We start from the raw sequence: 13,508 nt of genomic DNA, 5'->3' as shown, positions 1-13,508 counted from the left end.
AGCTGAATCTCCATAAAAGCAGAAGAGACATTGGAGTGTTTCATGTCCTTCCTCTGAAAGTTTTTTTAAAGATTCACACCGAGATCAAACACAATTTGACAATGTTTTTAAAAATGCTAATTAAAAGGCCTCTACCCGCAGACATCTGTGTATGCAAATAAATAGTCTCATTCACATCAGCTGGGATTATTCACATGTATAAAATTAAGCACACTGCATGATCAGGACTTCTGACCCTACACACAAGAAAGAGCAGGGCTGAAAGTCACAGTAGCAGTTTCTCATGGAAAAGAAAGTTAGTGTTATTTGAGGAGCTCTTTGTTTTTCAGACTGTGAGGGTCTAAAGGCTTGTGTCTGATCAATAGCACTTCAGGTCACATCATTCATTTTATTTCAAACAGAGAAAACCCCCTGTTGGAGGCTGGGTTTTATGGCAACATGTTTCAACAACACAATAAATGGGCAGATCCTCAGATAGTGTCAATTAACCGAGCCCCCATAATGTCAAAGGAGCAATGTTAGTTTACATCAGCTTAGGAGAATGGCTCAAAGGGTCTGAAACAGGTGAGCCAGCCCTTTTCCAGTATCACATAAGAGTATATTCAATTCAGAAAGCAACACAGGGTTCACAGAAGAAAAACATTATACTCACCCTATCTTTTAAGAGTCATCCATCCTAGGAAACCTTTCTTGTACCTTTATAGTTCATCTCCTGCTGTGTATCACTTCTTTAAATCGAGAAACAGAACCCACCTGCTCTCCTTGAGCAGCGGTTGGGATGCACACAGCTGCCTTTCTTCATCCCACAGTAACAAGAGAGTTCTCTGCTTCTAATTTAAAGCAGCTGTGTCTGGTTAATACCCTGCTGATGTCCTCTGTGTATCTTAGGTATTTATATGGTTGCCATTACTGTAGCATCTGATCACCTCACAATCTTTAATGTCTTTTTCCTCAAGACATCTCTGTTAGCTAGAGAACTACTATTGTCCCATTTTACAGATGGGAGCTTAGTCACAGAGTGACTTGCCCATGGTCACACAAGAAGCCTACAGCAGAGTCAGAATTGAAGCCAGGTCTTCCAATTTGCAGGCTATAGCCCTAACCACTGGACTATCCTTCTTCTCTTCTCAGGGAGGCTGTGGTGTAATACTACCCCCAAAAGTTTCCTCTTAAGATCCCTAAAAGGCATGTACACCCTCATGAGCAGGACAAAGGATTTATTATAGTCATATATTCACCACTGAGCTAGAATAACACATGATATACACATGAAGCCAAATTAGACGTGGTGTAAATGGGTGAAACTCCATTGATTTGCATCTGCTTATAACAGCTCTGATTCTAACCCATGGTGTGCAATGTTTTAGGAAATAGATGCTTTTGAAAAAAAATCTTCTCAATGTGAACAATATGGTGTAGTTATTGCAGGGATTAATTTACCCCTTCACTGGCATAGTTCCACCCTCTCAAACCCCACATCAGAAGATCTCCTTTGTATGCCAGATATATCCAATGCATACCTACAAAGACTTCATTTCGGTACTATATAAATAACATAGTTTTGAGGAAAACATTTTTTTTATTGAATTAAAAGATGGGGCAAAAGACAGAAAGAATACAGGCAGTGCACATTTCCCAAATAGCAATATTAACAGAAAGAGAAATGGAAAAGTGTTCAAGTCAAAGTCACATAAAAACGAAGACTAACCTTCAGGTGTGTAATAGACCTGTATGCACAGCACTTTGATGCTAAGATTTGAAATATTAACCCCGGAGACTTCACATCTTAAAAATACAAAAGAAATAAAAGAAAATGAATGTCAAAAAAGACAGAAATAAATGGTACTTTAATAATCTCCCTAAACTATGAGAGACTTTGACAAAGAACAGCACTAGTGGAAGGAAAACAAAGAATTAGAATTGATCATTTACGTATTTCCATACAAAATTCAAAACAGCAGAGTCACTGATGTGTTTCGCTGTGTCTGAGAACAAGTTCAAAACTGGGCTCTGAATGGAGAACAGTTTCTCTGTAAGAGAAAACCCCCAAAAGAACAGATTTCTAAACATCCAGATTGAGGAATCCAACCGATGGGAACACATCCATGTGAGGGGGGTGGGGAGACAGTGGAGAAGAAGCTGGGCAACTCCAAATCAAGGGAAAGGCTTTCAATAGAGTTTCATATCCCAAGAAGGTATGGGAACAGGGAGCAAAGGAATCTGGCTACCTGTGTTAGTTCCAATCTCTGAATTTCTTCCCAATGTCCTTTTACTGCAGCGTGACACCAGGAGAAAGGCAGCCAGTCCTCTACCAAGCAACTGCAGGTGCAGTCTTTAGGATACATACCAAACACAGACATATGGCTTAGATCAGAAGTGGCAGACACACAGATTACAATGTTCCATTATTTTCCTTACTTTTTAGAGTAAACCAGTAATGTATGAGTGCCTCCGGAAACCATTCCTGACTTTCCTGTTGGACAATTCTTCTAATTCAGTACAGTTGCATAGACAGATTTCACAGAAGAAAGAAATTACTTTTCTCCGCTACACTCGTAAGTTAGATTTTTAGGGTAACATTTTCAGAAAAGTAGGTAGATCTACTTGCAGGACTGTATGCTCAATTACATGCTTACATTCGTGCATGCAACTAATACATCTATCTCTGCAAATCAGGTATTTGCGTATGCAAATCACCAGTTAGCTTGGCCAAATGACCATTTACAATGGACAGATTTCCATTGACTTCAAGGGCAGTTGTGTATTTTCCTACTTCCAACCTCCCTTTCTGAAAATTTGGACCATAAATGTCCTCTCCCAGGGAGTTACCTTCAGCACCCTATTGGGTTTACAGATATGATTAATGAAATGGTGTTTTAACCAAAACAGTGGCCACTGAGTAGCGAATAAAATTTGTTGCCGAAGATGTCAAACCACAATTACTATGACTTCCTTTTTCTTGCATAAATATAAATTAAAAAATATTTTTTTTACAAATTTTGAAATAAAAATATGTAATATACAAAAAAAATGATGAGCTACATAGGTGTAAGTATAAATTAAAAAAGCAACACAAGATCAGTTAAAAACATTATAAAAAAAGATGCCCTAAATAGCTTCTCAAGCAGCCTCTGAAAGAGAAAATAGAAATATAAAGGATTATTCAAGATGGTTTCATCTTAGTGGAATAACATAATCCATTTGTAACAAGATCTGAAAGGAAGAAAAATATTTTGCTCACAAACCCCGATCCTGCAAATACAAATACACACATGCTTCACTTTAAGCACATGCATCAGTGTTTGCAAGACAAGGGGGATTCTCACCTGGCTAAACTTCAGCATCTCTCAGAGGCAGGGTAAGTGCCCTGCCTCATGAGGCACCTAAGCGGAGGGGAGGAGGAGGAGAATATTTACAAAGACATGTAATTTACATTTTGAATAATGTAGCATTGTGAATGGTAATTACGGCATTCACAGTTAGAGAATGTGATGGATAAGAATACACATAGTCTTGCGTTATAAACTCCTGTTTTCACTAGCCTCTCACTTTTGCAAGTCTTCTATGTTTTGGCTGAAATTTTCCACACTCCCATCAGAGCCCAAAGGTAAATGATGTTAAGAAAGTTGAAGTAAAATACACTTTAGTGGGTTTTGAAATGACTTGAAATGACTAGAATAAAATAGATCCCTTTTCCCACTTAAAAAAATGAAGATACGTTTTTTCCCTGCAATGCTAAGAGCTGTCTATGTGATAGCCTGCAATGATGACTATGGGTGTGAACCTGTGCTCACTGAAGTCAAAGACAAAGCACCCATTGACTTTAATGGTGCTGGAGCAGAGCCTAGATGCCTGACTAAACCATAACAGACCTCCATCAATCCTTCCCATGAGGCTCTGGGGAGGAAATCCCCATGACGTTCCCCTTGCTGAGACCCCATTGTCCTTTCAGGGCAGGGAATGGCATCTACCCTTCCCAACCAAAAATGGCAATACAGCACAAGGACTTGATCCAAATTCCATTCAGGTCTATGGGAGTTTTTCCATTAACTTCAATGAGATTTAGCTCAGTCCCAAGGACCAGATTTACAAAGGTATTTAGGCTCCAAAAGATGTAGATAAGCACCCAGACATCTAACTCCCATTGAAATAAATGGGTGTAAGGCACCTAGGGACAGATTTTTAGGCACGTAACTCCCACTGATTTAATCAAAAGTACAGAATATTTTGAGGAAATTTTCAAGCAAAGGGTTGATTTTCAATGTCACTCAGTGCTGGCCTAACTCCTCTCCCAAAATCCGATCTGGTCTCTAACTCCCAATGATTTCATTGGGAATCAGGCACCTAAACACCTTTTAAAATCTAGGTCTTACTGCCTATATGCAGTGGCCTTTAACTTTCCTACAGGTGTTTATCTTGGACAGAACATAAACATAAATTTGGATGGAAAATTTGAGAATCACCTGGGGTGCCTTTTCAACGTTCAAATATCTGGATAAGCTTCAGTGCAGAAAAGGTCTCAGATGTTTGGTAAAATCTGATTTAATCATTTTTGAATTTCAGAGACTTTGTTTGGGATTTCAGAAATGTTTACCAGTGGCCTAACATTGACCCCAGGAAGAGTTAAGCCAATGGTGAGTGTGAGGGTTGCCAGCCCTCCAGGATTGTCCTGGAATCTCCAGGAATTAAATATTAATCTTTAATTAAAGATTATGCCATGTGAGGAAATCGCCAGGAATTCGTCCAACCAAAGTTGGCCACTCTAGTGAGTACTACTGAAAATTCCACTCTGCATTTGAAATTTTCCCCAAAATATTCTGACGAAACACTTCAAAACAAACACAAAAAAATTTTTAAACTAATCCAGAAGAACACATTTTCATATTGATTCACATTAAATAGAAGCAAAATGAAAATGTTTCAATTTTGAGGCTTTTTCCTCCTCTCTATCTATTTACTCCTGGAAAGGGGATAGAAAAGATGGAGGAAGGAAACAAAAAAAGGGAAAGAAAAAAATTCATTTGATTCTAGTCAGTTCAAATTGAAATGAAAATTTTTCATTTTAAATCGTTTTGTCCAAAATCTGGAAATGCTGAATGATGCAAAAATTTTATATAGAAATGTCCATACTGTTTGAAAAGGCATTTTTCATTGAAAAATGTGATTAATAATTTTCAATCAGTTCTAAAAAGAGGAATTAAAGACATATCCAGCATCCTAAACCATATACTTTCAGAATAGTATACAAGAATCTGTGTTATGCACTGCAGTGCACACTACATGTTATTTTGTTATGGGTAATGCAAGCAAGGATAATGCAATGTAGCAGATTAACATTCAGCATTATACTTTGTTCTGTTATTTTTATCCTGCTGTTTCTTTCACTCACCAACTCATGACTCACACCCTCCCCAGACTGGAATTTCCATCCCAGTACTGTGTCTCATTGGGTGTGCTGTGGACTGCTATGCCCCGGGAAGCCTTCTCAAAAACAGCACCACTGGCTCTGCTCCAGGTCACTCTAGAGAACAAAAAAACGCATCACAATTACTGTGGCTAATGCGGTCTGTTTAGCAAAGTGCTTTTAGCATGCAGTGGGGATATGGCATTGATTTAGCTTATTACATAAGTGTCGACACTTAGGAACCTAGGTGATAGAAACACCGAAGACAGGTAGATAATACAAATACACAGAGACCATCACATGGATAACCTACATTTCAGAAGCCTTTATGAAGGCTCTTGTGAGATGGGCAAATGAAGTTCAGTGTGGATAAATGCAAAATAATGCAAGTTGGAGGGAAAAACTTAAATGACTCCTAAACCTTACAAGGTTCTAAATTTGCTGTATCAACTTAAGACAGTGACCTGGGTGTCAGTGTAGACAGTTCAGTGAAGACCTGTGCTCCATAGGCAGCTGCATTAAAAAAAAAAAAAGCTACCACAATGTTAGGATGCATAAGGAATGAGATGGGGAATCAAACTGAAAATATTATAATGCCTTTATTCAGTGAAACCACCTGGTCGGGAATAGCATGTGAAGTACTGATCATTCCTTCTCAATCCATGACGTCTTACTCTCTTTTCTCTCTTAGGACCAGATTGTGGTCCAACCTTTTGTGGCTACACTGAGGCATAGGACCCTTCCCTCCAACCTCCCTCCAACCCACATCACTGCTTAGGATGTAAATGGGAAAGCAAGCTCCATATGGCCACTACTCCCACTGCAATCAAATGGATGTGGATGGGAGCAAAGAGGGGCAGGAAGAGGGAGAATCCTTGGCTCCACTCCATGTACTGTGTGAGCCTGTGGAACTGAGCTGGTATGGACAGGAAGTAATCTGCCCCTGTTCTGGGGCCATAGCAGATGACTTGCCCATGCAGCAAGGGGGAACAGAGAGGCATTTGGACTTTCTGACTTACAACTCCTTCCCTGCTCTGCTGCTGGGGTTGCACACATATGTACTGACCCTTACACAGGGTTGTGATTAACGGTACAATCTAGCTCTTCATCTCTCCAGTACTCCCAGTCGGATCCCTTGGCCCTCTGTTCTCTCTCAGTCTTTCATGCCTGGTCTTACAGACACCCCTAAAACCTTCCCAAGGAGATGCCGAAGCATGATGCACTCCCATGAAAGTTACATAAAGTTCTCTGCAGATCCATTAGCTTTGTAGCAAGCTTAATCTCCTGTCAGCTCAATTTTTAGCAGGTTCTTCTAGGTGCACTGCTGATGGTGAGCTACACAGTCAGACAGCGGTGTCAAGTGGCCTGCCACTGCCAGAGACATCTTACTGATCTACATGCTGATGCTACCTCAGGTCATCCATTGTGTCCTCTATTCTACTCTCACCCAGCCCAAAGCTAGTGTATGACTAACTGGCTGGAAAGGAGTGGATGTGCAGCAGAGGGAAGGAAGATTGAAGGCTTACTCATACTCCCCAGATTCTAATGTCAGGGCCTTCCCTCAGTCCAAATAGCAGGACATCCTGAATGTGGAAGTATGTCCTTAGCACACCAGTCATGTCATTGCCTCTCACCATCTTTCTCAGCTGTAGAAACCCTGAAGCAGAAGCCTGAAGAGGCTGTGGTTACTGACCTGAAATGAAACCTGTTGCCATTTTAATGATAATTTTTTAGTCGGAAAGCTAAGGGAATCAAAGTGGGCTAAAGAAGAAGCAGTGCTCTCAAAGCAGTGCAGCATCCTGCTGTCAGCACCTGTGAATGTTTGATCCCTGCTGCAGTATCCCAGTATCCTGGTATTACTGAATCAAATCAGTAACAGGTTGTGCTTGTCAAAACCCTGATCAGAGGAACTGTTCAGCAACACCTGTCTTGTGCTTTAGCCTCTTGTCCTGAGCCTACATTTTTCCTGAGCTTGTAGCTCATTTATCTTGAACTAGTACCATCCTATCTAGGTCATTCTGACATCTAACTGTCTGATTTGAGTGGGACTCTGACAATATCTTGCTAGATTCTCCCAAGCATCCCAGCCTCTTCCCACCATCTGAGAGGTGCAAAGGGGCTGGAAATCAGCCAGTTTGGCCACTGCTGTGAATCCACCTGGCAAGGGGGAACTCTCCATAGTCACAGTGCTGTGTACTGAGGCCTTGTGCTAGACCCATCCCATCCACTCAACCCCAGCATAACGAGAGGGAGGCAGGTTGGGTGAAATACACCGTGCTTTATCTGTGACTCAATTGATGTATGGACCATCAGGGAACATAGCCAGTTGGCAACAGTTAGAGCAGCCCCCAGTTTGCTCTCACCTGTGCAAGAGTGTCATCGAGAATCAGGGAGCCATAATCAGCTTCCTATTTCCCCTGACCCTTTTGTTGAATCAAATGGAAGTGCAGTGACATTGAGCCATCAGGGCCTGACAATAAATTATTCTGGGTCTTCAGGGCCTGAAAATAATTTGTTCCTTAAGGACAAGTCCTATTTTAGTGCAAGACCTATAGGTAGCTCCCTCACTCCTAGTTTTGATACCAAAGATATTTCTTAATCTACAAACTGGTTTGTCTTTCTTGTTTGAAAGAGGTTTTAAATAGGCAGCCTAGGAAAGATGTAACTAGGACGACAGTCTCTTAGCCCTGGTCTACACTACGAGTTTAGGTCGAATTTAGCAACATTAGATCAATTTAACCCTGCACCCGTCCACATGACGAAGCCATTTTTGTTGACTTAAAGGGCTCTTAAAATCAATCTCTGTGCTCCTCCCTGACGAGGGGCTTAGCACTGAAATCGACATCACTGGGTCGAATTTGGGGTAGTGTGTATGCAATTCGATGGTATTGGCCTCCGGGAACTATCCCAGAGTGCTCCATTGTGACCGCTCTGGACAGCACTTTGAACTCCGATGCACTAGCCAGGTACACAGGAAAAGCCCCGGGAATGATTGAATTTAATTTCCCATTTGGCCAGCATGGCGAACTCAGCAGCACTCAGCAGCACAGGTGACCATGCAGTCCCCCAAGAATGTTTCTACGCTCCCCCTACCATCTCCATCCCTGAGGTTATCACAGATTAGAAGGCGAAAAAAATGCACTCGCGATGACATGTTTTCCGAGCTCATGCAGTCCTCCCGCACTGATAGGGCACAGCTATGGAGGCCTGCAGTGGCAAAGGCCAGGAAAGAACTAATGTGTTTGCTTAACAGCAATAGTATCATGCCTCGCTAGCGATCCTGCCTGAGCCAGGTCACTGTGTCACATGCGCTCCGTGCTGTGTCAGCCTTGGGCGGGGGCATGACCGCTTTGTGAGCAGGAAGACCATAGATATTGCATGAGGTAGCTTCTGTATCTAGAGAAAACAATCCTGTGCATTCGGCAAAGTCTGGGGCAAAGAAAGAGAGGCCCCGTGACACACCAAACTATTAATAATACACAACCACACGTTACATAAAGTATAATAGGGACCATGCAAGGGATACATTCAAGTTCAGTTTCCTTAGTGTAGTGGTTATCACATTCACCTTTTTCTGACTCCCCTCCTGCATTTTTAGTCTTAGAACAGACCACTCTATGAAATTTTTCTTTGAATTATATCAATTATGAGTTAAATAATATGGCAGCTCTCTCTAAGTTATAGTCCTGGGCTCCTTATCCTTTCAGTTGCTCTGATAAATTAACATTTTTGTTAGGGGCGGGGGAACATTTCAATGAAGCCTTTTATAGGGACTAAATGCTATCTAGGACTCTGAAATAAGCTTAAGGTGGCCCCTAGAGTGCAATCCTTCATTCTGGATTTGTCATTCCACAAGTTGAACTGCTCCTTACTACTGTCCAGGCTTCATGAGCCATGGGAGCAAGGAGGTGCAGGTGCGACCATGCAGTGCTGCAGGCTGGGAGAGCAGCCTGAGGCAGAAGCCTCCAGCTCGCATGATATTCCAGGCAGGACTGAAACTCCATGAGATGAAACTTAAAGAAGAGAATGACCTGGAGTCACTCCTATTCAGTGCTCTAAGAGGAGGATAGCCATGACCGTCCAGGTGCCCCTGATCAACCTCACCAAGGTCTGCCAGGAGCACCCAGGAGACGTACGATGGCTATCAGTCCTACTGCACAGTCTGTTGCAAAGGCAAGGAGCTGCTGCTGCGTAGCAATGCAGTACCTTGTCGGCCAGCAGCACCCAGGAAGCATACGGTGACAGTGAGCTGAGCGGGCTTCATGCTTGCCGTGGTATGGAAAGTATGGCAGCGGGCTGAGCGGGGCTGACGGCCAGGATGCCGGCTGGCAGGAGCCAGTGGACGGAGCCCCAGACCAGCAGCGGGCTGGGCCACAGCCAGTCTGGGGCTCCGTCCACCAGCCCTGCTCAGCCCGCTGTCTGCCTGGGATTCCAATCATCCAGGCAGGCAATGGGCTGAGTGGGACCGGCAGACAGGACCCCGGAAAAAAGGTGCGAAATGATTGTCTGTCGTTGCTTTCATGGGGGGGGGCCTGACGACATGTACCCAAAACCACCCGCGACAATGTTTTTGCCCCATCGGGCAATGGGAGCTTAACCCAGAATTCCAATGGGCAGCAGAGACTGCGGGAACTATGGGATAGCTACCCACAGTGCACCGCTCTGTAAGTCAATGCTAGCCATGGTAGTGAGGATGCACTCCACCAACTTAATGCGCTTAGTGTGGACATACTCAAGTGACTGTATAAAATTGAATTCTGAAAACCGACTTCTATAAAATTGACCTAATTTAGATGTTAAGGCAAAGAAACAGGCACCTAGGGGGTCTGGACTCCTAACCCTCTCAGTTGCTATCTCTCATTGGCTGGCTTTGACCAAGTCACTTGACTTCCATGTACCACACAATGGCAACTTCATGGTACATGAAGGACCACACTAGAATATAAATGTTGGCTTGGCTTGAGATGCACTGAAGAAAAACATTTCAATAAGAAGCATGTAGAGACACTAGTCACTTTGCTGAATGCATCATTGGAAGCTACAGTAATAGGAGCAGGGTTAGAGACTTAATGGAACCGAACAGGCTCTTTAAAGGGGCAGTAATCTTCCCCAATATAAAGAGATACCATTTCGGTATAGTAATTTAGCTGGTGTGACAGTTGAAGGAAAGAAATCCCATAAGAAATTAGCACTGCCATTTTATTCTCATCCTTTATCCGCATCGGGCATGTCCCTTGACTTCTGAGATATTATGTTTTCTCCATGTTGTGTCGAGGTCTCCAAATTAGCAGAGCTCAATTTTCTGGAGCTGGAATTTTCTTTCCAGGAGATATTGTGTGTGTTTTCCCTGACTATCTGCCCTAAATAATCCATGAGCAAATGTGGGATTCTGCATTTTTTGGCTGATTTAGGCCACATTTACATTTAATCTGACCCTGAATTAACTATTTTCAGAATAACAGCCATGTTAGTCTGTATTCGCAAAAAGAAAAGGAGTACTTGTGGCACCTTAGAGACTAACAAATTTATTAGAGCATAAGCTTTCGTGAGCTACAGCTCACTTCATCGGATGCATACATGAACTAGTTGGTTATCTTGCTGGAATTTAAGTAAGAACAGTTACAGAGAGGAAGCCAACAGTCTTTCTTATTACAGATTTCCATTGAAAGAGTAAGTCTTCATATATATCACTGAAACCTGATGCTGATATTTAGGATTATACAGTGCATCCCTAAGAAATGTACAAGAGTCTGATTTCATTCTGTTGCATTCAATATCATAAAGTCACTGACAAGTGTTTTACAGATGTTCTATATAAAATGTAACAGTTTTGAACCTAGTCCTCAACTCCATGAAGTCAATAGCGAAGTCCCAGAGACTTCCATGGAATCAGGACTGGGCCCACTATTTTCCATACAGAGACTCACAACTAACCTGCATGTGTTTGCTGTTCAAATTTGTTAGGGTTTGATTATCCCTTTCTCTTCCAAGCATGGGAGAGAACTAGACTGAGTAGATCTGACCTGGCATACAGGGAAAGATGGGAGTAATAGCTCTGTGACATCATCTGGCTCTCTCCCTGGTCCTGAGGAAACTCCATGGTGAAGGTACTCTCTCTGTGAATCAGGAAGGAGAACTGGAGCATCACCCTCTCAGAACATGCAGGGATTACCCAAGCAAAATAATACCGATCCTGTCAACACAAAGTGTGGTGTCCTTCACCATGAAATTAACAATTGCCCCTCCACAAAGACGGAGTTTGGGACAGTGGGGACTACAGGAAGGTACCTCCACTCTGATGAGCCTCTTAAAGTCTGTCAAAACTAGATTCCTCTTCTGGAGACTTTATAACCAACTTGATTGAAATTATTGGTGCTTGTTCAAAAAACGGTGTCATTCATAAACAAACTGTTATGTTCTCATCATACACATAGGGTATGTCTACACTACAGGGACTATACTAGCATAGCTATGGTACTGTAGCTATGCTGGCATAACCTGGTGGTGTAACACCGCCTACGGGGACAGAAGGTTTTTTTCCAGCAGTGTGGGAACACCACCTCCCCTAGCGACGTTAGCAAGATCAGTGAAAGCATTTTTCTGTTGACCTTGCTGCATTCATCTTGCTGTGGATTTTTCTCACCCCTGAGTGAGGTAATTCTGCCAGCCTACATTTTTCAAGTGTAGGCCAGGCCACAGAAAAGTTAGATAAAAACATAAAAACACTTGCTGGAAGACTGCAATATATCACTACTTTATTTCACAGAATTCAGAACGAGAACTCATAAGAACCCAAAAAGATTGAGAGAGAGAGAGAGAGAGAAAAAAAAGAAAAGCAGGTTGGTCCCTAAGGCAGTGAGGTACAACTGACCCCACCTTGCTTTAAGCTGGCTTTTTCCAGACTGACTATCTGCTGACTGACTAAAATGACCCAAATCACATGGCTTTGGTAAGAGACTTGCAAGGAGAACTAGGAAATGGCTCACATTTAAAATGATAGCTAGTCATTTTTAACCAGTTTCCAATACACCACATAAACAAAATTTGTTAGGTTGAAAGTATGTTTCATTGTAGTCCAGTGAACAGCCAAACTACAACATTACACTTTTGCCATACAACTTCTGCACTTCTTAAAAAATACAAGGCAATGAAAAGTTAACGTGTCCAGTCAGTTCCTCATGGCCTTATAATTCTTCATCACTCACCATCCACCTGATAAGCACCACTTACCAACCTTAATTTTGCCTCCTAAAATTTGAAAACACATGCACAATGGTGAAAATAACACATTGTTAGGAGACTGAAAAATACCATTTTGTATTCAAGGGATTCATTTTCAATAACCTCCCAGTAATTTGTTACTGTGACATCTGGATATATTTTCAGAAGGGTACATTCAGATTGGGGGGTGTTGTAGTTGGGTGGACCAATACCAATAACTTTCACTATTGCAGACTTGAGAATAAATCATCAGTTTTCATCATGGCAAAAGGCTAGTAATGGGGTGCTTTGAGCTTCTGTACTAGGTCTCATGTTGTTTAATACATTTATAATGATCGGGAAAAGGGGGTGAATAGTGATGCAATTAAATTTGCAGATGACCCAAAGTTATTTAGGACCAGAAAGGACTAAAAGGAACTTCAGAGAAACCTAAACAAGTTAGTGGAATGGACAACATGATGGCCAATAGCCAGTGAATATTTCAGGGGGGAAAAATTAAACCACTCTTACACTTTAAGGGTTCTAAATTAACTGTATCTACTCAAGAAAGGGATTTGGGGCATCATTGTAAACAGCTCAATGAAGAGTTCTGCTCTATGTGCAGCTGCACTCAGAAAAGCAACCAAGATGTTAGGATACATAAGGAATGAGATGGAGAATAATTAAAAAAAATATTATGATGCCATTGTACAAATCAATGGTGCAGGGTCATCTGGGTACTGTGTGCAATACCAGTCACTCCATGTCAAAAAGGATACTGCAGACCTAGAGGGGATTCAGAGAAAGACAATGAGAATGATCACAGGCCTAGAAATATTGTTATATGAAAACAGGATGAAAAGACTGGGATTGTTTATTTTAGAAAGGAAATAAATAAGGGAAT

General features: G+C 41.9%; 1 protein-coding gene across 1 annotated transcript in view; it reads right to left on the bottom strand.

Annotated features, from left to right (window-relative positions):
* Positions 1–1,562: 1,562 nt before the first annotated feature.
* The window catches only part of LOC119850022 (potassium voltage-gated channel subfamily A member 5-like), a 32,042-nt gene continuing 20,096 nt past the window's right edge, over positions 1,563–13,508 (bottom strand). The window contains exons 3-4 of the transcript XR_006281459.1: positions 5,390–5,521; positions 1,563–3,131 (exon numbers count right to left, since the gene is read on the bottom strand). The gene's annotated coding sequence lies outside the window, so the exon portion shown is untranslated. The remainder of the gene's footprint in view (positions 3,132–5,389; positions 5,522–13,508) is intronic.

The sequence above is a fragment of the Dermochelys coriacea genome, chromosome 1, assembly GCF_009764565.3.
Source record: "Dermochelys coriacea isolate rDerCor1 chromosome 1, rDerCor1.pri.v4, whole genome shotgun sequence".
NCBI lineage: Eukaryota > Metazoa > Chordata > Testudines > Dermochelyidae > Dermochelys > Dermochelys coriacea.
The sequence above is the reverse complement of the archived record's forward strand: the minus strand, read 5'-3'. Positions and strand labels throughout refer to the sequence as shown.